The 25,000-nt window shown below is 34.8% G+C and overlaps 1 protein-coding gene across 2 annotated transcripts in view; it reads left to right on the top strand.

Moving 5' to 3' along the window:
* Positions 1–25,000, top strand: part of LOC106874939 (uncharacterized) — a 231,779-nt gene that overhangs the window by 37,604 nt on the left and 169,175 nt on the right. The window contains exon 1 of one of the 2 annotated variants that reach the window (XM_014922851.3): positions 11,379–11,684. The exons of the other annotated variant lie outside the window; for it this stretch is intronic. The gene's annotated coding sequence lies outside the window, so the exon portion shown is untranslated. Of the gene's footprint in view, positions 1–11,378; positions 11,685–25,000 lie in introns of those variants that run through there. 2 annotated transcript variants of the gene reach the window in all.

Here is a 25,000-nt window from a genome sequence, read left to right as displayed (position 1 = left end):
TAATTACTATGATTATTTTTTTTTTCTTACATATTTGTACTGTCTTTCGAAACGTGCGTATGTATTGAATCCAATTTTGCATTAAATTTAATTTTGATTCAACATCTTTTTATGGTGTACAAGCAAAGAGCTTATGACATATTTTTCTCGGACTGATAATCGATCACATATACCACTGCTCTATCTATCTCTCTCTCTCTCTCTCTCTCTCTCTCTCTATATATATATATATATATATATATATATATATATATCTATCAAAATCTATTCCCTGAAGATGGAGGCTTTAAGGAAGAGATCTTGCACTTGCGATGGTGACAGATGGAATTCCATCTTTGAACTTCTTTCAGCCAACATCTCAAATGCAAGATTTCTTCCCTGAAGATAGAAGCTCATCTTATCTGACGATGGAATCAATTTACAAACATTATTTTGGACCATCGAACCCCTAGAAACAGCTTCTGGTGTTATAATACTTTTCTTCAATCGCTGTAGTTCTTTATATCACTTCTATTTTGTACAAATCAGACACTTTCTAAGTAAACATAAATATATTCTTTTGTATTTGGTTACACTGTTATTCGAGTACTATTCTTTCCACCTTGTTTCATACTTATGTGCTTACTCGGGTGTATATATAGATAGATAGATAGATAGATAGATAGATAGATAGATAGATAGATAGATAGATAGATAGATAGATAGATAGAGCAGTGGTATATGTGATGGATTATCAGTCCGAGAAAAATACATCATAAACTCTCTGCTTGTACACCATAACTAGAAATGGCTCTCAAGAAAATAGTATTAATATCTTAGTTGGTCCATTTTTCTTAACTGATCAATAGACAAAAAGAACAAAGCTATAATGACTACTGGAAACAAATGCATAAGTTTTACATGAAATAACTTCAAAAACGAAGTGCTATAGAAACAAGCCAAATTTACTCAATAAATTAAAAATATGCCATTATGAAAAATGAAAAATGGCCATTATTTATACCTTATCTTTTTCTTTTCTGACGAACAATTATGCTCGAAGCGTCAAACCCCTCTATTTCTTCTACATTTACCGAGCCTCGGACTAGTATATATGCACGTCCTCTTGCTTTGTTATTGCTATTTTTTAATGTTCGATTACTCGATTTGTCTATACATACATACATACATACATAGATACATACATATAAGAGACAAGTTGTACGTACGCCGCTATATATATATGTATAAATAATTCAAAATCGGACAAGGACGCAAAACATCCAGACAGTTAGGTGGTACACAAAAGGGACAAAACATACAGATAGACGATACGAATAAAACACGGACAGGTCATTCGGAGTTTTCTTTCTTCAGTCGAGATCCAGATTATCCTTGCAATTTCGGCTGGTTATTCTCGATATTGCTCCAATCCGACCAGCTCCAAGAAAAAAACTAAGCTAAGAGCATTAGATTCCTTGGAAGAAAGCAGCGAATGTATACAAAAACAAGGACGGAAAAAAAATCGGTTAAAAAATATACACATACATATATACACATACATATACAGTTAGCATTTAATAAATCGTATGATATGCAGCTTGTAGTTTTCTGGTAAAGTAAGTTCACATTTCTATGTTTGTACCTATACAATACTCACAGAAACCGATGAGTTTTCAGTATTAATTAATCTCCTCTCCATCATGAAAGCCATGCTAATTTTCATCAAAAACTCAAGCCTCCAGGTTTAGACACCATTAGTACTCCCACCGTTTCAGCGTCTTCTTTACCGTTACAAATATTTACGGAATTGTCAGTTTTGAACTGTCGCAATCGCGTTCGACCTGTCGCGAACAAAGGTCAACTGCTTGTTCTTTCAAGACCTCCGAGTGTTTCCTTGGACTGATGTATGCAGGTTGGAATGAAAAATGACAATCAATAACATACAAATTAAAGATTTTAATGAGGAATAGCTTTTCAACAGGTGCTCTACCGTCTACGTATTTGAAACGTGTCAGATTACCTACAAAGTCAGTCGTGCGCTGTTACATTGTGCGATGAGGTTCCACCCCAATATAATCTATCCAAAAACGAAATGGTACAGGAACAATTATTACTAATTAGTTTCTGTAGTAGTGAACTTGCAATTCTTCTCACTGTTCCAGTTCTAGATTCTTGTTCGTATTGAGTGCTATATTGGAAACGCAATGCCTCTTTACCGTTTAACGATCTACACTATATATATATATATATATATATATATATGAATATATACTAGCAGTAATACCCGTCGTTTATCGGGTAATTACTTTTACGGTTTCTCGAGAGCCACATTCAAAGTTATTATTATATCTATAATTTGCTCCTCTTGTATGTGTGTATTTTTATAAGAGAAAAAACATGCAATAATTGAAGTAGGAAAAAGATCAATTTCATACATGAATTTCTGTTTGTTTATTATATGATTATAATAAGTGATGTGTTACTTTATTTACCAGTACAGTAATAGCAATTATATAATACACTTTATTTAAATAGGTAATTTACTCATTCTTGAATATAATGATAGTAATAGTAAATTAAGTTATTGAGGTATTCAAATTGCACTAAGAGTGAACATTTCTTTATAAAGAATGTTTTATTTTTGTTTTATTTCGAGTGCATAAGCAATAAGGTTTGCTTTTGCATCCACACGTGATGCTCCTGCATAAAATTGGCCATGTGAAAAGCATGGTTCTTCAGGTTGCAATTCAGCAACATTTAGTGTTTAGCCCTGACTTTTATTAATGCTGATGGCAAAAGAAAGTGGGATAGGAAACTGTAACCGCTTAAATCGGAATGGGACTTTATACTGTATAACTTTTATGCGAGGAATGAAAACGGTCTCACCTTGACAACCTGTGAGAATATTTGGTTCAACGCACTTCGTCATGAGTTTGTGCACAATTACTCCTGTACCATTGCATAATATTGGTTGAGACAAATTACACTGTAGCATAACAGGAGTCTCTTTTAGTCAGGTGAAGACAATGAAGAGCTGTAACTGTTGGTTCTAGTGAGTTCAAAAATTCGATGGGGTAAACAATATCCTGATCATCAACAGCCCTGTCAATTGAGTTATAAATAAATACTTCTCCCGGAAGTTTATTCAATAGCACATTATTTATGCTACGTACAACATCTTTGGAGCCAAGGTAGGTTGCTCACAGATCCAATCTGTATTGTAATTATGAAGAAGATTAGGAAGATTTCATCCACCAAATCATCGACAAAATCAATTGGATTACGTACTGGATTGAATGTAAAAACTTAGGCAATAGCATATTAACTTCCCTTGAACCAGGTTCTTTCATTTTGCCGGAGAATGTGATAGAAAAGCATAATAGCTTCCCCTAAACCATTTAGCTTCATTTCGGTGGAAAAAAACAAACAAACGGACAAAATATCTCTTTTATAAATATGTATATATCTTTTACCCTTTTACTTGTTTCAGTCATTTGACTGCGGCCATGCTGGAGCACCGCCTTTAGTCGAGAAAATCGTCCCCAGGACTTATTCTTTGGATGCCTAGTACTTATTCCATCGGTCTCTTTTGCCGAACCGCTAAGTTACGGGGACGTAAACACACCACCGTCGGTTGTCAAGCGATGTTGGGGGGATAGTTACAGACACACAAACACATACACACACATACATATATATACATATATACGACAGGCCTCTTTCAGTTTCCGTCTACCAAATCCACTCACAAGGCTTTGGTCGGCCCGAGGCTATAGTAGAAGACACTTGCTCAAGGTGCCACGCAGTGGGAATGAACCCGGAACCATGTGGTTGGTAAGCAAGCTACCTACCACAGAATAATTGAATAAAAGAATAAGAGAATATATACTTACACACACACAGAAGCATATATATAAAGTTACACATGTCTTAATCAAATAAAACATATGTATATAAAAATTTCACGCTCATTCTCCACACACACACAGACACATTTGTTTATAAATGAAAGGAATATTGAAAGTTGGCAGATGAAAAATCCATGTATATGAAATGGATTCTAGCAGTCAGCTTGTGTTGAATACGGCAATTTCACAACACCGTTCCTACAATCCCTTGCTACCTTCTAAATTCACGCTACAACAACGCGCCACTATCATTACTTCATTCAGAAGATGAGATCGCTAAGGTTTAGAAAGCTTAAACGACGTAGAAATATTACGCAGTTAATTGAAGGAGGAAAAGCAAAGAAAACCAATAAATTTGTCTATAGAACAAGATAATCTCGAACTCAGTCAAGTCTTCAATAGATATATGTATACATACACATATATATGTAAGTATATGTGTATGTGTGTGAGCGTGTGTAGGGTGTGGGGGTGTGGGGATGTTTGTATATATTTGTATGAGTGTGTCTTTGTGTCTATGTTTGACTTAGCATTTCAGCAAATGTCATCGATAGAATAGTTATCAGCCTTAAAAGAAAAATAGTACTAGTGTCAATTCATTCGACTGAAATCTCCTCAAGGCGGTGCTCCAGCATGGCGGCAGTATAATAACTAAAACATGTAAAAGAATATATATATATATGTATGTATGTATAGTGAGAAAGTGAAAGAGAAAGAGAGATATTTGTTTATATCTATTTTACGCATGCATTTGAGGAAATAAATACATGTTCTTGTTATCCATTGATGCATATTATACTCATATATGCGTACATAATATTAAAAATATATATCGATATTCAAAATATGCCTCCTTTCGTGTGCGCATTTGCCATCGTATGCCTCCTGCAATTGAACTATCGGCATTAATATATATTTTGCATATGCTTGTATGTATCTATATATTTATTTCGCTCCCCTTCTCTCTCTCTATCTCTCTCTCTCTCTATCTATCTATCTATCTCTTTATCTCTCTCTCTCTCTCTCTCTCTTTCTCTCTCTCTCTCTCTCTCTCTCTCTCTCTCTCTCTCTCTCTCTCTCTCTCTCTCTCTCTCTCTCTCTCTCTCTCTTCTTCCGCTTTAGAAACATCTGCAATGATACTGCCAGTAAAAGGATATTTATGTCTGAAACGAGGTACATAGAGAGTTTGTGTGCTAAAATATATATATGCAACCTTCAACTCAGAATTTAATTCTGAATGTTTTTATATAGGTGCAGGCGTGGCTGTGTGGTAAGGGATTTGCTTCCCTACAACATAGTCCCGGGTTCTGTCCTACTGTGTGACACCTTGGGCAAGTGTCTTCTATTATAGTCTCCAATCGACCATAGATTGGAGAGTGGATTGGTTAGACGGAATCTGAGAGAAGTCCGTCGTATATATATATATATATATATATATATATATATATATATATGTGTGTGTGTGTGTGTGTGTGTATATATATTTTGTGTGTGTATGTATATATATATATATATATATATAAATCAGCTAGACCGCTGGAATCTACAAGTTTTTTTTGCCTTCTGTCTCTGTTTATTTTCTCTTATCCCTTTCTTTTGAAGATCGTTGACTCGAAACGTAAAACTAATACACATTCATGTTATTCAAACACTTAACTTCGTCGTTTGTTTTTCTATAAATTTCAGCTACATATATATACATATACATATATAGGTATATGTGTGTGTGTGTGTGTGTGTGTGTGTGTGTGTGTGTGTGTGTGTGTGTGTGTGTGTGTGTGTGTGTCTGCGCTTCTTCCCCTACCATCGCTTGACAACCAAAGTTGGTGTGTTTACGTCTCCGTAATATAGCGTTTCGGCAAAAGACACCGATTGAATAAGTACTAGGCTTACAAAGAATAGGTCCTGGGGTCGATTTCTTTGACTAAAGAACTCTTTAAGACGGTACTCTAGTATGGCTGAGAGTCAAATGACTGACACTAGTAAAACAATAATGTGTGTGTGTGTGTGAGAGAGAGAGAGGGAGAGAGAGAGAGAGAGATAATGAAGGCAGCTATACGCAGTATAAAACCAAAATGGAAAAGTACAATTGTCACTAATTGTGACGCAGGGTGCCGGTTAACACCTATACTCCTAGAGATAAGAGTTAAACACATTTAGAGCCGCAAGAAAGCTTCTTTTTAAATACTGACAGGAGAGATAACCACCCTACATCCTGTGACATTCTTATTCTAGTCTAGTTTCGCATGAAAATTTCTCTCATTGTAACAACCGCAGTATAGTTTGTTCTAACAGAACATTCACGTTTAAGTGAATAAAAGTATTACCTCTCGGTATTAATACTATCTCTGTCACTAATATATATATTCTGTAACTTTGTTTCTGACTTAAGCGCAAGGTTAGCGGTCTAGCTGATTTATATATATATATATATATATATATATATATATATATATATATATATATATATATATACATACACACACAAAATATACACACACACACACACACACACACACACACACATATATATATATATATATATATATATATATATATACGACGGACTTCTCTCAGATTCCGTCTAACAAATCCACTCTCAAATGCACTTGACTAGTACTTTATTTTATCGAACTCGAAAGGATGAAAACCGAATTTGACCTCAGCAGAATTTGGACTCAGAATGTAAAGAGCCAAAACAAATACTACAAGTCATTCTACTCACAAAGTTCTGCCAGCTTACCGCCTTTGAAACTACTATTATACAGTATCTCACAAAAAGATGGGACACATTTTAAACGTAAGTAACTCAGACTAGAAGAAACACATTTATTAAGGAAGTTGCGTACTGGGGTCGATCTAATCGACTGGCCCTACTCCCCAAACATTTCTGGCCTTGTGCTTAGAGTAGAAAAAAAAGCTTAACGAAGTATGCAGTACATAAGCCAGATATATCTCCCACCATGATGAGACACTGTGTATTAAATGCACATTATTAACTCATGATTAAAAACAAAAAAATAGAAAACAATAAATAAAACTTTAGTCCTGCTTTACTGCAACACTTGAATGTATAAGCCAAATATATTGAACTTCGTAAAGTTGATCAATCCTGCCTTTCATAGAACGATATGTTATCAGCCTCAAAGTGATGAAAGTCAAAACTGATAACATCGGTGTTACATAAATAATATCATAGATTATTTACACCGTTTTATCGATCCATTGCGAGTGAATAGTAATACGTCTACATTAGCGGACCATGAACTGGAATAGGTAAAAATACAAAGTAAAGTTTCGTAACATATCTTCTATAGTTTTTGTTCTCTCGAGCGTCTCACATTTCGATATTTTGAAACCTGCAAGTTTTGGCATGTTTCCCTTTGTTTTGTTATTTTTACAGTTGTTACAATTATTGTTGTTGTTACGCTTACTGTTGCCGTGGATGTTTATGTGTAACATTCTTATCAGCTTTGTTCGAGCAGATCTGTGGCAAAGATTTTTAAATATAACGATTCATTCTAACGTGCTACTTTCGTTTTTATTACGAAAAAAAATAGTAGGTTGGGATTTCAAAATATATTTGATGAGGTTGACTTGGTTGGTTGGTTGGTTGGTTGGTTGGTTCGTTCGTTCGTTCGTTGATTGCTGTATAGCCCTAGACGAATCTCAGCTGAGCTGACCAATAATCAACGGCATTGCTTAATCGTGGTCATTATGTCCTTTAAGAATACCTATACGACTACAATAATTGATGTGTTCATTTCTTATTTAGAAAGGTCATGTATAATTTGAGAATGTGCGTTTGTGTGTCTGCGTTTGTCCCCCCCCCCCCCAACATCGCTTGACAACCGATGCTGGAATGATTTTGTATAATGGTATTTGAATATAAACTCAGCAACTTAAAGCTGTGTGCGGTGTAGAAACAAATGTGATATTCAATTAAAACCTGATATATATCACCTTTGTGTTATATTATTCTCGTGTATATGTATGTATGAATGTATGTGTACATACATTGATGTACATACATTGAAATAAAGAAATATGAGGAATACTGTGCCAGGTCTTCTTTCTGGATATACCGGAGATAACTTTAGACGTTTCATTCTGATATGTGATCATCAGAGAAAGTATTAATACGTCGTAAAGATCAAAGTGCTAAGGGATTCGTTTATTAGGTAAATACAATGAATTGTATATTTATTAGCTTACAGAAATAGAATTGTTTAAATATTGAATAACTTTCATGCAACAATCTTAAATATCATTTTAGCGGGATTTTTTTAAAACCAGAAATATTAAAACAGCTCAGTCGAGATTTAATATTCGCTAAAAACAAAATGCAAAAGATATTATATTGTATTATATAAAGATAATCAATAATATATTCCATTTTAGAGAATTTTCAAAGATCAAAGACAATCAGACATGATATTCATCTTATATTATATCTAATGCTTCAATCAGAATACACCGTCAACGTTTAAGTGAGTTTTCTGAATGGTTTTAAACAGGGTAAGAATATCAATATCCATGTTTCGTTTTGCTTTTGTTTATTTTTAGGAATGGACGGTAATTTCATAAAAAAAAATTTTTGTGTGTGTGGTGGGGTGGGGCTTGTTTTTTAAGGTCCCTGATATCAAAGGATAAGGTTTATGATCAGAGGAAATATTTGGCCTGAATGCTTGATTAAAAGGAAAATTATTAAAGGTACACACAAGCCAGCAGATGGCGGTGCCATCTTCAGAACCTGCTTTCCATGTCATCTTTGTCCTTGTCTTCCACGTCACTGTCGTTTTGTCTTCTCCTCTTATTTCAACCTCTACTTTCTTGTTACCTTCCAAATCACAATATCTGTCATCTTTTCCATAGACATAATAACTGTCGTCCTTAATTATGATATCCACATCATCCTCACTATCACGATGTGCACATCATTGCTCATCATTATCGTTATTGTTATTACTTAACCCTAGGTTATACATGAAGGGGCAGAACACCGGTCCACGGCATTTAAGCCTGGGATACTCCTGTATTTTGAGACTATCCAAGACTAAATTATGTACACTTTCATTATGTAAAGCATTTGGTTCTGACCTGGTTTGAGATGGTGCGATTGTCCTACGATGTTAAGCAAGTCCAGTGACCACGCATAAGCTGCCTTTTCGTTATCGCATGTCATTATCATCCGTGTTGTCATCTCCGTTATCTTCATGATTATCACCACCATTATCACTTTACGATCTTTACCACAATCTCCATCATCACTATTGAAGATGTTATCATCCTTATCATCATCGTCGTCGTCATCGCCGTCGACATTGTCATCGTCATCGTCGCTGTCATCATCATCATCATCATCAGCAACAACAACAAAAACAGCCACAGCCACAACTACACCAACAACACCATCACTAAAATGTTCCTAGTCGCCGTCGTCCATCCCCTTCTCATTATTATTAAATAATAATTATAGTGATAATGTTGATATTTATCATTTTCATCTAAATTTAGGCGGCATACGACATCAAAGGAGGAAAAAGCAGACTATAAAATGAAAAAGTATCAAAACTCAATATATGCGCACGTAAGATTTGTGGGTGTGCGTGTGTGTATGTGTGCTATTTTGCGAGTGTGGGTATATCGATCTGTCTTGACTTGTTACATAATGGAAACGTTGAAGATCTTCTTCTTCTTCTTCTTCTTCTTCTTCTTCTTCTTCTTCTTCTTCTTCTTCTTCTTCTTCTTCTTCTTCTTCTTCTTCTTCTTCTTCTTCTTCTTCTTCTTCTTCTTCTTCTTCTTCTTCTTCTTCTTCTTCTTCTTCTTCTTCTTCTTCTTCTTCGTCGTCGTCGTCGTCGTCGTCGTCGTCGTCTCCTGCTGCTGCTGCTGCTACTATTACTGCTTATAGCATCATCATTATTATTATTAATAATATTATTATTTATAGAAACCTATAATGTATCTATATCTTTTTAAAATGTTGCTTTTAGAAACACACACACACACACACACATACACACACACACATCCATACTTATATACGCATACATATTTATATATGCATACATTCATATATAAATATATTTATACATATATATATATATATATATATATATATATATATATATATATATATATATATATATATATATATATATATATATATATATATGTACATATATATGTATGTATATATATACATAGTAAAATGTATATATATACATAGTAAAATGCTATTATAATCTACATAGTCTACTACTACTACTACTACTAATACAACTGCTGCTGCTGCTGCTGATGATGATGATGATAATAATAATAATAATAATAATAATGATAATAATAATAATAAAAATAATAATAATAATAATAATAATAATAATAATAATAGTAATAATAATGATAATAATAATAATAATAATAATAATAATAATAATAATAATAATAATAATAATAATAATAATAGTAATAATAATAACGATAATGTTATCAGCAACAGCTCAGTTGCAATAACTCTACATCAATACCTTTTGTGTTCATGATGTTGTAATTTCTTTCTGTCACTGCTGTTGTTACCGCTCTAGTTTTTGTTGTTGATGCCATTGTTGTTATTGCTAGCAGCCCTGTCATTGGCTGCTGCTGCTGGTTGTACTGGTAATGGTGGTAGTTGTAGTATTATCTCTATGCATTTGTAGTTGCTCACATAATTGTGATTTGTCCAAAGTTGATGCCGTTATTATTATTATTATTATTATTATTATTATTATTATTATTATTATTATTATTATTATTGTTATTGTTATTATTATTATTAGGTTTATTTGTTCAGACGTTCATAGTGTCTATATTGTTTATTTATTGAATATATTTTTTTCATTCTTCTATCTCGCTTTATCCATTTCAGAATCCTTTTTATTTTTTATTTTTGCTTAAACCATACATAAACACATACACGCATGTAAATAATACATACATACATGCATACTCCCATATTTTATACATGCGCGCACACATACATACATACGTACATACATCCATACACATATGCATACGTAAATGTATACAAACATACGTGCACAAATGTATGCATGCTTGCATTCATGCATAATTGTATATTATTATACATCAATATCTATTTCAATACACAGTTGCACACGGACACACACACACAAGACATATATGATATGCATATAACGATACATGTATAAATACGCACGTATTAGTATGAATTTATGTGTATGTGTGTTTGAATTATTGAAGCTAATAATATAGATAAATTAATAAATAAGTAAACAAAATCTTCTGCGTAACGTTAGTAATTTTTAACAATGCTGCTGATATACATACATACATATATATATATATATATATATATATATATATATATATATATATATATATATATATATATACATACATACATACATACATACATACATATATGTATATATATAAATATATGATGTATATCTCGTCTCCACCACTACCACATTCAATCCGGTTTTGTTCAATACAGGTGTTGTATTTCGTTGTCATGAATAAGGCTAGCAATAATTACAGGCATTTTCGATAGAGTAGATGTCGATGAGGAATTATTATGTAGTTGTAGATGGGGCTGCAAGCAAAAGCAAAAGCAAAAGGTGAACAATAACAACAACAACAACAAAACTGTAAATCAGAACAGAGAAGCTGTGAAATTTTAAGTGAAAGATTCCAGGTTGTTTGTTAACTTTGCTAGCATTATTAACTTGAAGCTTGTCTCTCCTGCCTAAGATTTATTGTTCCTCTATGGTAAGTTCATTTGTTCTGTATTATTTTATCTATCTCTCTCTCTTACTCTTTCTTTTTTCTGTCTTTCTTTCTCTCTCTTTTTATCTCTCTCTCTTTATTTTTAGTGTGTGTGTGTGTTACTACCTTTATATATCAGTATATTCTTCCGTCAGTAAATTGTCTATATAACTTCATCAAGGAATATCCCGTGCTGGTTGCATCCCTGGACAACAGCTATTTATTTATTTATCTATTTATTTATGTTAAGGGCCAATAGTTGCACATGGCAGCAAGCTTTACCTCTTTTCTCCGTGTTATCGATGTCCCCAAGACCAGAGCAAATGGTCACACAACATAGAAACAGTGTCATCGCAGGCCAACGCGAAATGTATAGAAAGGAGACAAGTAACGCAAAATATTTTCTCCAACACTGTAACAAACTACTCAAAGTCGTATCCTGGGCTGCTACGTTATTTTATTGCCCCCGAAAGGAGGAAAGACAAAATGACCTCGGTCGTGTTTTGAACTCAGAACATATATATCCGGAACAAATGCTGCAAAATATTTTGTTTGATATTTTATTACATCGGCCAATTCACCTCCGTTTTTCTGAGTCTGTCTAATTTTGCACCTAAGCATGTATGCCACCTGCAACATATCTGAAAGACATTACGCGATGATAGTGTAAGGTTAAGTTGTACAACCTTCTAATAACATGGCAACAATGTTAGGAGGCCACCTTTAACTTGTCACACATGTTGACTAATATAAATTTTGTGGTTTCATTCAAGGAATATTGGTGTGTCATTCGTATATAAAGTTCTAAAGCATTTCCGACAGTAAAGACTATATAACTGTCGATCGAATACCGTGCTTTGGTACAACTATGCAGAAATACCATGGACATACAACAAACACAAGAACGATGAAATTATGTTATTTGTTGTTGTTGTTGTCGACGTTGCTGTTTTTGCTACTGCTGCTGCTGCTGCTACTACTACTACTACTACTACTACTACTACTACTACTAATGTTGTTGTAGTCGTCGTCATCGTCGTCGTTGTTGCTGATGTTTAGTTCTAGATTAGCCTTGGTCGAGCAGCTCTATGATCCAAAGACATTTTGCATGTGCCTTTCACGTCTTTATTTTTATGCCACCATGATTACTTAATCCAGCAGGAAACTCCTTGTCTTTTCTGAAGAATGCAGAATATGATTTGATATACACTTAATTGCAATATCTAGCACGTAGAAGGACCACATTGAGTCTCCCTAGTTGATAGCAGTTAATGAACTAATCACTATGGAAAAAAAAAAATTTTTCTTTCCACGTTTCCTTTAAGTAGATAATTATACAGGAGACAATATATTTAAGAATTTAGAAATAATCTTGGTTCCAATTTATTTATTTATATTAAAGACCAGCTGTTGGTCATGGAAACTAACTTCGCCTGTTCCCAGTGTCCGACAAAATGTTTCACCGTATTTATACCAGCCTTTTGGTTTTATTCTCCAGTTCAGTTTTGCTTTTCATTCTTCTAGGGTCGACAAATAAAACACATCAGTCTTCCAGGTATCTTCATGCAGAAGTGCGTGGTTAAGAATTTCGAACGATTTTCCTTAGCGTTGTATGTCCTATAGGGTTAATTGTGTAAGCCCCACAGTATTATTGTAAAACCAAATTTTCTTGTGAAACCAGAAGCAAGATACAAGATTTCATTAACTATAAATAACTAGGTCTGTAGAGCGTACGTCATTCTGCCTGACGTAAGTCGAAAGAACAAAAGTACCCGCTATTCAGCTTTGGCCAAATGTACTTCCAACTGTAGAAGTTACGTTCGGATTACACACTGCGTTTCAGCAGTACATATTACACACATGTAGGTGTAACGAATATGTCTGCATCTAACCATCATGAACATGTCTTCAAACCAATAACCAAAGGGAAGCAACAGAAAATCGTAACATATTACAATTCAAAGTAAATCGCAGAAGAATTGTCAAAGAAATCGATAAGAGACTTTCTGGAGTTCAAGACACAGGAAGAAACTGACCCTCCTCTAAAATTCAGAACTCACAACGCAATCCACGAGGTTGGGAATTGTCCTTGTCATTGGGTCTATGTTAAAAATTGTAATTAAATGACGCAATTATTATTGTTACTGATTTAATTTGCTGTAGATATTCCCTATTCGCACATACACATACTTATGTATGATCAAAGTCGATCCAGCTTGTGATCATACTTTCTTGTCGTCTAAAAGTACATCATGTAACAGTACTGATTCCATAGAGGTATGAATGAAGTTTCTCTTAAGGTCATCAGACAGTGGGCTTCCAGATGACACTGAGCACATTAACAACATACTATTTTCGGCATCCTGAAATGGATCGGTCGTCCATCACTCAGCTCTGTGCAGACATGTGATGTTACCTAGCTGAACCCACAGACCCTAAGTAGGATCGATGTGATTAGTGTGACTGAGTCGGAAAAAGAAACCAAGCAAACTTGGTTACCGAGAAATTTCTCCAAGAGCGGGTAAGGAGAAAGTCAATATACCCCAGGCTTACAAAACGTGGCGAACGTTCTGTAAAGTCTTTCAGGATGATTTGAAGAAATCTACGGGTGACATGTGTGACAGTATCTTTTCCAATGAGTAATAGAAGGAGTAATTTTAGTACATGCCTTGTTTTCGGGACAGAAAATGAAGCAAAACGGCAAACAGTTTCCGCAAGATTCACATCCGGTCATACGTCCGTACATGAACCAGCGAACCATAAGGGTGACAATTAAGAGTATTTCACGTGATATTGACTTTTGGCTTATTGTCGACTTTTTAGTGCAATGTAAGGTGTTCCTAAGTGAGGAAGTGACAAGAATTGATATGCGGTTAAGTTTTGGTGGGATCAGGATGAAGTTGCACATCCTTAGAACCCCTGAAGACTACTGAGCCATTCTAGACTGTGTCTCGTCGTAGGCACAGAAGCACGAGCAATAATCCTGGTGGCTAAGAGAAAAAGCACGACGGTCAAATTTGTGACGTAAAATGTCACTTAAAAGCTTTCTGCCTCAAGGAGTAGGAATGTTAGAGAAAGACAGAGAACGATACAACAAAAGAATTGGAAATAGAAGTAGATTCTGTGGTTCCAGATCAAAATGCACCGCTAGTCGAAGCATCGGAAATAGCGGAAGAAACGTCTCATCCTTGGTGCAGTACTGGGTAATGTTGAACACCATCTCAGGAGGTCCCTTTGCAGCAACAGAAAACAAATAAAGTCCGGGAAGGAATAAAAGGGCCTTTCTAAGAAAAAAATTTAAAAGAACGATGAAACAGGAAGTTGATGACACAAAGCAAAATACACTCATCCCGATCTACAGAATTACACGATGTCCACGATCGGGAAGTTGAGCAACATCTACCTCAGATTAGAGGTGTGCATCAATAAAATCGATAACCAGGGAGATGTACTGTATGAAGACAAAAAGTTAAAGCCATTATACAGAAGACATGCTGCCGATAGAATATTGGTGAAAGTTATATAAAAATTTACCACAGCCTGAAAAGAGATGGGTGTTTTTTTTAGTAAACTCCAAAAATACTCGCGGGTATTTTGAGGTAAATAAATTTCAATTTGAGTTGTGGAATGCAAGTAGAGAGAGGAGATGTCTAAGTGTGGGGAAGAGACTTTCCCCATGACTCATTGAAATCCAGTTATTCGAGATATGATGGAAGACTTAAAGGCCCTAGACGACCAATTTGGGATAAAATCGGTTTAAGATCAGATTATGCTGAACCTGCGAAAGACAGAATTTTATTTAAAATTGAAGAACGCTACTACGAAGAATTTTATGTAAAGCACCTTCAAAATGTAGGCCTTTTTTCTAGGCCATTTTTTCTAATCCTAACCCCGAAATCGCTGAAGGGCATTTTTTGAAACAAGAAGTTACGTGGACGATGATATCAGAAAAATGTTGGCAGACAGAGAGAGGATCAAACCTGAAACTAGTCATAATCCAAGTTAATTACATATTTGTAATCCATGAAGAGTTTCCAATATTGCTTCCAGTTTTTTTATTCAAAATATATCTCATGTTAAATATTGTGTACTTTAGATGATAATTATTTGGCGAGTTTTTAATGTATACCCACTTTTTAATATATTTATTGTACAACGTCGTTGCCTCCAACCTCGTTTTTACACAACTAGTTCTTTTACCCTTACACATATTGTTCGCCCATTTTCTAATGTTCTATTTGTATGTATGAGCTATTGTGGATAACAATATATTATTATTATTATTATTATTATTATTATTGTTGTTGTTGTTGTTGTTGTTGTTGTTGTTGTTGCTGTTGTTTAAGGCGGAGAGCTGGCAAAATTGTTAGCACGCCGGGTAAAACGCTTAGCGGCATTTCGTTCGTCTGTACGTTCTGAGCTCAATTTCTGCTGAGACTTTGCCTTTCATCCTTTCGGGGTGGATAAAATAAGTGCCATTTGAACACTGGGGCCGATGTAATCGACTCATCCTCACCTCCCTCAAGCTGCCCTTGTGGCAAAAATTTGAAATGCTTAGCGGTATTTCGTCCGTCTTTACTTTTTGAGTTCTAATTCCGCCGAGGTCGACTTTGCTTTTCATCCTGTCAGGGTCGATAAAATAAGTACCAGTTGACTTTTGGGGCTGATATAATCAACTTTCCCCCTCCCCCTAACTTTCTGGCCTTGTACCAAAATTTGAAATCATTATTATTATTATATCATTATCATTTTGACAGAATATATGATGTTAGTGACTAGAATTAGGTAATTTATGGATATAATATTATGTCACACGTTTCTTTGTCCAACAGCTATTTGAATTTAGTTTTACATTTCTTCATAGTGAATTCTGTAATTAAGGATGCGTTATACACTGCCACTTATCTTATCGTTTCTATCACTATATTACCTATATTACATCTTCATTAATATAACTAGAATGCTTAGAAATTCGAAAGAGTCTTTTTTGTTTTGTTTTTTTTTATAAATCCCCATCATTAAATCTGTTCTGTTTTTGTCTCTTCTAGCTGCTTCGTAATCGCTGACATCAGTTTAAAGTTTGAATGTCCATTAACAATTTTGGTGAATATCTATCAGATATAATCTACATTATAAACATGACTTCAAGATAAATACTCTATTATTATAAAATAAAGGCATAAATAAATATTGTTTAGATAGCTATCTCCATGAAAAGCATTACGGTTATCATTCCATCGCTATTACGGCCCATTTCTACAGTATATCATTCGAACATTGTATTTTAATTTCTTTAACCTTACTACCACATGTCTTATCTGTTGTACACTTCTCTTCTCTTCCTTTCGTTTTTATTTGTCTTTACATTACCTAAATCTTTCTATTCTTTTCTTCATTGATTTTTTTTTCTAGGTTTTATTTATTTATTTATCTGTTTTATTCGATTATCGCTTTAGCTTCCTCTCATGACATATCTCCTTATTTTTCTACTTTCACTTTATTTAATCTGCTTCTTATCTCTCATTGTAACCTCTTCTTCTTCTTCTTCTTCTTCTTCTTCTTCTTCTTCTTCTTCTTCTTCTTCTTCCAGCTTTCTTTCTGTCTTTCTTTCTTTCTTTCTTTCTTTTCTTCTTTCTTTCTTCCTTTCTTTCTTTAATTATTCCTTTCCACCGTTTAATGAAGAACATGCAGCTGTTAAAGAAATTGAGAGAACAGTCACCACTTTGGGAATCGTAGTGAGAGTTATCGACAGTTATTGATATTAATCCACTTCGTAAAAATAGATAATAAAAAACACTTTTTAACCATAGGCTAACTTCAGTGGAGTAGGCCTCTTACCAAAGACATTCCATCCGTGACGATCCTTACTTTTTTACGCGGTCTATCTAACTTTGCATTTTCCAATGTCCTTGATTGCTTTAAAATACACTTTTGTGTGAAATCAAAATAGATTTGGCTGCTGTGACGTCATAGATGTTCCTTTGTATGGTGTTTCGTGTTATGTTCAGATATAACACTCCGTTGTTGAGGGTTCTTGCGCAGCCTTGAATCTTCCTCATTCAGGAGACTCTTTATCACAGGATACAAATTACGACTATTCCATCTACTTTTTAGTGCACCCCGAGACGACCTTATTCGAAGTGCAATGACTCTGGGTTGCGGTTGAAGTGTAAAGTGGTACCTATTTCTAACGGGTTGAACTACAATACAGCAGTGTATGTGACAGTGTACTAAGAAGCTTACTTCCTAACCACATGGTTCCGAGTTCAATTCCACTGTGTAGCACCTCGGCCAAGTATCTTTTACTCTAACCACGGACCGACCAAAAGCTTGTAAGTGAATATGGTAGACGTAAACTAAAAAAGCCTATCGTATACATGTGTGTGTGCATGTGTGAACGAGCATATATGTGCGCGCGCGTGTATTTGAGTCTGTGTTTTCTTCCACCGCCGCTTGACAACCGATGCTGGTTTGTTTACATCCTCGTAGCTTAGAGTTTCGGCAAAAAGAATGTACAAAAAGAATCCGATAGTTTAAGTATCAGGCGTAAAAAAAATATATATAAATACTGAAAGTTTGACTGGTAGTTCCTCAAAGCAACGCTCCAATATGACCGCAGTGTAATGACTGAGACAAAAGATAAAGACACGTATGATTTTAACACATTATTAGTGTTACCTGAATCACTTATGTCAAATTTGCGAAACCTCATTAACTTTATGTATTACCATTGATACTGTCAACGGCAATGAGTGAAAGAATCTATCAAGGGTGGTAGACTACTGAATTACTTTCGTTGCTGTATTTAGTTATATCGTTACGTTAACTGTATTTAGTTATATTTATTCCTGCGAATAAAGTTGACCAGGAGTTAAGCAATAAAAAAACACCTCATACATTGAAACTCAGCTACCTAGAATTTAATTAGATGAATAAAGCAAATTTCTCTGCTATCAATAAGAATTTTGAAAATGATACCACCACATCATTTTCACTTTGCCATTCCGCTTTCGAACTCGGTAAATACCAACGAACCATTTACGTTGATAATTTCATGTTATCGTCTATCAATATTTTGGGCTTGTGCCTAAAGCAGAGATCTAAATTTCTGTGACTCTCTGTTACATTCTTCTGATTTCTATTCCTACAGCTATCGTTGTAAGCTTTCATTCTCCTGAGATCGATAAAGAAGTACCAGTAGATATTTAAACGTGCATTGCAACCCAGTAAAGTACTAGTTTCAAATGTTGGCATAAGGCCAGCAATTTCAGGAGAGGGTTCAAGTCGATTACATCGACCCCACTGTTCAGCTAGTACTTATTTTATCGAACCCGAAAAGATGAAAGGCAAAGTCGACCTCGGTGGATTTGAACTCAGAACATAAAGACGGACAAACATTTTACCCAGCGTGCTAACGATTCTGCTTGGCCTGCGCCTTACCGCCTAACAAAATATCTACACGTTACAGCATATATTCAAACCTTTACTGACAACCCAATGCCAGGGCCTTTATGTGGTTTATAGAATTTTGTAGAAATAGTTATCAAATCTCTCTCTATATCGCAAATTTAAAATAAAATTAAGACACAGTAGATAATGTGATTGGATGGTCTCGGACGAAAGGCGTTTAATCAGAGATTCTCGCGAGAAAGGTGTCCTGGTGTTAAGCAACAAAAACATCACATCCTTTGAAACTCAACTACCTAGAATTTAATTATACGATTAAAGCAAATTTCTCTGCCATCAATAAGAATTTTGAACATTTAGACCAGTTGTTCTCAACCATTTTCGTACATTTGGACCCATTTGATTACTCTTTCATTCTAATGGATCCCAGAATAGCCATTCGATGTTTAAAAGCTAGTTTTACAGATACTTCTTTCAAAATTCCTATTTTATTTTTCACGCATTCACTTGCGTAGATTTGCAATAACTCTCGCTGAGAGAACATGTTTCAGTGGCTGGAAACATGTTAAACTACGTAAACGTTAAAGAAACTGTTTTCTGCAATCAATAAACTTAAAGCAAAATTGTTTCATGAATCTTTGCGATACTACTGTAGATTCCCAATTTACTATTTTGCTTGTGTGGAACCCAAAAATCTTACATAGACCACAAGGGGGTCACATGAATCCCGGTTGACAAATAGCGATTTTGACTAATATTCCATTTCTTTTCAAAATTGCTCTGTTCCAAACAGTAATCCATTAGTCTACATATTTAGTTATTCATAGATTATGCAGGGTGTCCACAAAGTCTGGGTACATGGGGATTAACACATACTTTAAGAAATTATTATTTCTTATATTTAATTGTTTATGTTATGATTTTCTTTACTCCATGTAGCCAGACTTTGTGGACACCCTGTATATAAATCATCAACAGCTTATTTTCAGTGAAGGGTGGGATATGCATGATCACATTTTCCCTCTCCGACAACGTAGTTATTGACATAATACTCTATTCATAAATATAATTTCCGTTGACGTTTGCTGTAACGTTTGTAATTTGCACGTGCCAGTGAATTGTGACTCTTAATATGGTCTTGCGCATGGGAAGTGCATCGATGGCATTACTGTCGCAAACACATGCTCGTATATAGCAGCTGACGTAGAAGCATAGACACAATGACTCTGACATATAAGTACGTATGTATATGTGTATACATATATGTGTTTATGTGGGGCGTGTATGTGTATCTGTGTGTGTGTGTGTGTGTGTGTGTGTGTGTGTGTGTGTGTGGATATATTTACGTATATATGCATTTGCTTCCCAAGCACATAGTTATAGCCTCGTCAATGGATTTGATAAACGGAAGCTCACAGATAACCATCGTATATATATATATATATATATATATATATATATATATATATATATATATATATGGGGGGGTGCATGTGATTATGTATATATGTATATATATGTGTGTGTATCTTTGTGTCTGTGTTTCTCTCCCATCCTCACTTGATACCAACCGGTGTTGGTGTGCTTATGTCCTGTAACTTAGCGGTTCAGCAAAAAGATACTGATAGAATGAGTTCCAGGCATTTATGACAAAAAAGTACTGGAGTCTATTCGTTTGTCTCAAAATTCTCCAAGATGGTGCCCCAGCATGGCCGGAGTCTAATGACTGAAATAAATGAAAGATAAAAGATATATATAAAAGAAGCAACAACCAGAAGTTGTTCCAATGGTCCCACAAAAGAATGGAGCCCCTACCCCTATGAACAACCAGGCTGATAAGGATAGGGAAGATGAAGGAACAACCAGAAGTCCCTCTGATCCAGTGGTCCCACAGAAGAATGGAGTCGCACCCCTGCGGACAATCAGGGGAATGTAAGGGCTACCACCAGTAAAGGAAGGAAAGACCATGAGCGAAAGCATAAAAAAGAAAAAGGAGAAGGAAAAGAAGAAACAACTAAAACTGAAACCCAAAACCGCCAAACAAAAAACAACCAAAATGTGGGGGCTCCAATGGAATCCCCCAACTGTAGAAAAGATAAAAAATTTGGAGTAAAGATGAAGACGTGCAAATTTTACAAGTGCGCGCGCGCGTGTGTGTGTTTATATATATATATAGAATAATATATAAGTTGAATAAATTTAAAACAGTTTGATTTTCACGTCTTTTATTATGGTATTTTAACAAAATTAGCGCTTTCATACAAAGTGTACTCACAAGATTTTAAATGTGTTTAATTGACAGTTGAGGTTTTGACAACTTTAGTACCTCTTAGAAGGCTCCAACCAGCTGAATTTTAGAGCGTTCTAAGAGGTACTAAAGTTGTAGAGAGCTCAACTGCCAGTTAAACACATTTAAAATCTTGTGAGTACAATATGTATGAAAGCGCTAATTTTGTTAAAATACCATAATAAAAACGTGAATACCTGACTATGTTTTAACTTTATTCAACTTATATATACATATAGATATGCATGTGTGTGTGTGTGTTTATATATGTATGAACGTATATATGTATAAAGTATTTTTTGGAAAACTGCCAGTGCTACACTCCACCGTTCCTCGAGGTGTATTCGTGTGATCTTTTCAGAAGATATGAATTGTGAAAGACAGTGGAGGCGTTATTTCCAGACATAACACTTCTGCTAACTTTCAGATCTGCAACGTCATAAGTTCATACGTTATGTAAGTATATGATATTCTGATTAAAGAAGAAATTGATCACAGATTTTCCAATAAATATATACTCTATTTCTCAAAGTTCTCTTTTCTTTCGACCCTATTCATGAACGTGTATGTATGTGCGTGTGTGTATATATATGTAAACACACACACACACACACACACAGTGTGTTCTGGCTAAATTTGACAGTTTGACAGTTTGCCAAAAATAAAAGAATTTAAAAAAATCAAAAATATCAGCTTGATCATGGCAGGGAGTTAAAAGTCTTACTCGAAATATCGGCCCTCAGCTTCCACTACAAACTCAACGAGGCTCCGAAACCTGATGCATGCTTTCCTCACTTTGTTCCCGGAAAGATCTTCGAACACCTCCTTGATCTTTGCCAGTAGCTTGACCATGGTATTCTAAGGCAACGTGGTTAGTGTTTTTCTTAACCGCGCTCCACGAATAATAGTCCATGGGATTATGATTAGGGGAATCCGGAGGCCAAATGTTGGAACTCTTGAAGTCGCAGAATTTCTCCGATAATCCCTGTTGTCTCTTTCCATGGATATAGCGAGGAGTCAAACCCATCTGCCACACGCATGACCTTCCAGTAGCAACCCTCTCTAGCCAGAGATTGACCACAGTCTTCAACGGCTTCATATAGCTGTCTAAACTGAGCCTAAGGCTTTGATCAAAGATGTGGAGATAATCTCCATTGTGCGGACGCAGTCAGAATGCCTGCTGTGTCTCTTCTTGCTGGCTACAGCTTCGTAGTTTCCATTGCTGCTATCTATGTCACATCTTACAGCCGTTAAAGTGTGCACAGAGCATTGAGCAGCAGTTGTGATACTCAAAGCGAGTATTCATGATACAAGTAACGCTTTTCCAATAGTCATGTCTTCCAGTCCTCCACGTCAGCTAACATTTTCTCCACTACATCTTTAACAATTTTTTGTTCTCCATCGCCGTTGACTATTCACCAATACATCAAGCTGATCCTGAAAAGAAGGGACATAAAAATCGTCAAATTTAGACCTAAAACTCTGTATATGCATACACATATGTTTATATACGTATTTATATGAATATATGAGCATTTCATATATGTGTGTTTGTGTGGTTCATTTACTATTAGTTAGAACTATACTGTTAGTATATCATCTAATACATTCCAAATGCTGCATTATTCGGAATCTGAATAATATCGACAGGATTTGCGTGAAATGTGTTCCTTGTACACGTATTGAAGAAATGGTAAGCATCCACTACCACGTTTGCTCTTTATAACAAAACTTTCGCAAGATTTTTCATTCAAATGAATTGAAAGACTTCGTGACTTGAGAAGAAAGTCTAAGACGTCAGGGGTGACAACTGATTCAAGTAAGTGTTCTAGGAAATTGTGTCAGATAAGTTGTACTTTCTGTTGAGAGCTATGTTCAATATGCCTCTTTCCCTGGCCAGTATTAGACGGTAGGCTTGGTATCAAAAGGCTTCCTGAAATCGTACACTGAACCCGGACAATTAATTCGTTGCAGTTACATTGTAGACAGTTGAAATATGTATACTATTTACATTTATTTTAGAAAGTATTTGCAATTTATGCTACTACATTTCATAAACACTTCACTGCCTTACGTCAGAAGCGTGGTCAGTTACATTATCCGGTACATTCGCTTCAAAGTTTCAGACACAATATCGGCGGCAAGCCGGAACAGTTTGTGATTGCGTAGCTTAACTCATGAGTAAATATGTTATATGCACTTCGTGAACTTATAAATAACGTACCTGGAACACACGCATATATACATGCACACTCATATATACGTAGTATATGAACCTATATACATGTATAGGGATATAAACATAATATATACGTGTGCGTGTGTATGAATATATATATATATATATGTGTGTGTGTGTGTGTGTGTGTGTGTGTGTGTGTGTGTGTGTGTGTGTGTGTATATATATATATATATATATATATATATATTTACGCCGGTCAGGTGGCTACTGGTAACATGTAACGCAGTACAACCTGCTGTATGATCGGATCGTCGGCGATGAAACTGGCAACACCGCCAGGTTTGTTTGGTGAGGAGGGTGTTTGTTGCGAGACGAAAAACAAGACCCGCCAAAGAGCGGAGGAACTCATGAGTAGTCAACGGCCATCTTACAAACATGTGTACATATGTATATACCGTTTTTTATATATTCTTATGTGTATATATGTGTATTTATATATATATATATATATATTAACTATATTTAAATCTTATTTCATATATATTTTTACATTACACATCTTTTTATTTTTTATATATATATGAGCTGCTCCGCGTCGGACATCGGAATGATATTTAATAACACTATGGAGCATTTGGGTGTCGGTTTAATGTGTAGCACGAGATAGCCTGCATCATGGGCAGGCAGAAGATCTAACCTTAACCCTAACCCTAATCTACTTAAGAGAAGGAAATCTCCAAAATAAGACTTGGGGCCTGGGAAGTTCCCGGTTTTGTCAATTCTCATGTCACATCGGTGAAAGTCTTGTGGTCCAATGGGTGGTGGGTAGTGCAGTGCAAGTTACACCCATTGAATATTATTCATCTGCACAGGTACTTCTTGTAACAAATCTTAATAAAATCATCGAATTAGTTGGCAGAAACTGAAAAATGCACTTGCAACTTACTTTGAAATGTCTCAAACAAATTCATTAAATGGCAAAAAAAAAACAAAAAACGGTGGGAACTTAGTTGCCAGCCCAATATATATATATATATACATATATATATATATATATATATATATATATATATATATATATATATATATATATATATATATATATATATATATATATATATATATATATATATATATATATATATATATATATATATATATATATATATATATATATATATATATATATATATATATATATTATTTAAAAGAGTTCCAACTCTGTCTGTTTTTTATTTATATTCTTGTAAAATTTATGTGGGATATAGAATATGGAATATATAATATATAATATAAAAAAGGATGGATGGTACAATGAAATGAAGTATTGAATGTCTTATTGAATATATGGAATATGTCTTATTGAATATATGAAATATTGCGTGTTCAATATAAAGGATTAAATATATAAATATATAAAGGCGAATATGTATTTTCTATACT

Source organism: Octopus bimaculoides, chromosome 2, assembly GCF_046866305.1.
Source record: "Octopus bimaculoides isolate indiv1 chromosome 2, ASM4686630v1, whole genome shotgun sequence".
In the NCBI taxonomy this organism is placed as follows: domain Eukaryota; kingdom Metazoa; phylum Mollusca; class Cephalopoda; order Octopoda; family Octopodidae; genus Octopus; species Octopus bimaculoides.
This window is presented reverse-complemented; position numbering and strand designations above follow the sequence as displayed.